The following is a 2,456-nucleotide window of genomic DNA, read 5'->3' as shown; positions in this document are numbered from 1 at the left end:
TCTCAGATAAGTTGTGTTCCTTTTCAAACAAAGTATGATTTGCAGGTCCACAGTTTTGATTAATAAAGCCTAATTTTCACACAATTACTTGAGGAATTATATTTTGAATTCAAAGCAATTTTAACATGCTGCAACATTTGAAAACTGATACCGTTGAACGTTAGCATCACATATACAGCTTAATTTGTATGGGTTTTTATATTCAGTAGGTTTGTTTGGTAGCTCATGCAGTATGGAGTTCGACTTGAGAGCTTGGGTATAAATCCCATGAAACTAGAAACAGTTCCACAAAACAGTTCAAACCTGCATATAAGGAAGTTCAAATGGCACGGTGTCATCAACAAATCCATTTTTATTCCAGTTTTGCATTTTCTAACACTATGTACACTCACTGGACATTTCACTTTGAAACTGCCTCAAATCGTGCAGTAAAATACGTTATAATTGTGTTACAGAAATGTGTTTAGAGGCAGGTATTTCCAATGAGCCTGGCTTGATTAAGAATCACTAGAACTTTTTACTCTTCACTACATTATGAGAACTTTATTTCCTTGACAATGCCATAAACCCTAAAACGACTGTAAAAGTCGTAATTTAAACCACTTTACGGCTCAAACAGTGCACAGGTTTTAACAGAATAATTAATGCAGGTGCCTTTACAAAATGATGAGCTTCAGATTTCTGCTTTTAAACTCTCCAAAAATGTGCCCATTCACTATCATTGTAAGTGCCTCTCTGTAACATCTCTCTGTAAGGAAAACAAGGAACAATTTAAAATATTTTTTGTGGCAACTGACATTATGCAACAGATACTGTTGTTTTATCTGAACTACTATAAACTATTCAGAGTTTAGTCATTTAAAGCTATTTCCACATTTTATGCAGACTTATGGTCAGATAAATGTCTCCACCCCCCCTTTAAAGTATATTTATACAGTGTTTGTCAATGAGAGCTCACTGATTGTCTTCATCATGACTATCATCTCTCTGTTCCTGCTGGCCTCTCTGCTGCCACACCTGACCTTCACTGGTGAGACTTGATTGTCTAAACTGCATATTGATCAATTTGGTGAACACAATAGCTAACAGTGCTATCTCTTTCAGCTCATGTGGGAATAGTGAACGGCAGGGAAGCAAAACCCCACTCCAGACCTTACATGGTTTCTATTCAGATTTTTGGGAAACACGACTGAGGTGGATTCCTCATTTCTGATGAGTTTGTCTTGACTGCTGCACATTGCTGGAAGAGGTAAGAGTTTTTAGTCTAAACTGCAATCATACAGTGTATCTATCATTTTCATAAATGAGCATCATGACTCAATGAATCAATCTTTCCAATACACTCTTTCAACAGATCTCAGATTCTGACAGTTGTGGTTGGTGCTCATGACTTAAGGAAAAGTAAGACTTTGAACCGCATCGGAGTGAAGAACTACATCCCACATCCAGACTACAAAACCAGTCCTGTTCGGAATGACATCATGCTTTTGAGGGTAACAGCCTGTAATACATTTAGCTGTTAAAAATAACATCTGATCAGAAACTCTAGCATAAACCTGACTCACGCTATGATAATTTATTTATTTATTGTATTATTTCTTTATGACATAGGCCTAATGGAAAAGACTTAATTAAGATGCCTTCTTGAGTCTTATTTCCTACAATATATTAGTCCCCCCCCATTTTTGTTATACTTAAAAGGGTTAGTTCACCCAAAAATGAAAATTAGCCCATAAATTACTCACCCTCAAGTCATCCTAGGCGTATATGACTTTCTTCTTTGAGACGAATCCAGTCGGAGTTATTTTGAAAATTGTCTTTGATCTTTCAAGCTGTTTAATGCCACTCAGCGGGTGTTGCAGTGCATCAGTCCAAAAGAAGTTAAATAAAAAGCGCCCATCCTTAATAAAAAAGTGTCTCACACAGCTCCAGGGGGTGAACAAAGGCCTCCTGTAGCGAATCGATGCGTTTTTCTAAGAAAAATATCCATATTCAAAATGTAATAATCACTTTAATGTAGCTTGCGCCAACAGTTGTACACGGAAGCAGCTCCGGGCAGATGACGTAAGATGTCAGCGTTGCGCATGCGCCGGTGAGTCTCGTGAAAACCAACGTTTGCTTACAGGAGCAAAGGAAGCAAAGTTTCCTTACTTTAGCAAAGGAAAACCAGTCTCCTCTTGGCTTATATCGAAATCCTCCGACATCCTTTTTTACAAATCCTCGTTTTGTACTTCTAATTCATGAACATTGTTTTGTTTTGATCTCTCCCCTGCGCTTCCGCGTTCGTCACTTCTGAGCAGCGCATGCGCAACACCGACCTGATACGTCATCCGCCTGGAGCTGCTTCCGTGTACAAGTGAGTGCAAGCTAGATTAAAGTGATTATTACGTTTTAAATATGGTTATTTTTCTTACAAAAACGCATCGATTCGCTACAGGAGGCCTTTGTTCACCCCC

At 38.3% G+C, this 2,456-nt stretch overlaps 1 pseudogene; it reads left to right on the top strand.

The window, feature by feature from the left end:
• Positions 1-972: 972 nt before the first annotated feature.
• Positions 973-2,456, top strand: part of LOC107687730 (mast cell protease 1A-like) — a 2,764-nt pseudogene continuing 1,280 nt past the window's right edge.

Source organism: Sinocyclocheilus anshuiensis, unplaced genomic scaffold (assembly GCF_001515605.1).
Source record: "Sinocyclocheilus anshuiensis isolate Anshui unplaced genomic scaffold, SAMN03320099.WGS_v1.1 scaffold305, whole genome shotgun sequence".
NCBI lineage: Eukaryota > Metazoa > Chordata > Actinopteri > Cypriniformes > Cyprinidae > Sinocyclocheilus > Sinocyclocheilus anshuiensis.
This window is presented reverse-complemented; position numbering and strand designations above follow the sequence as displayed.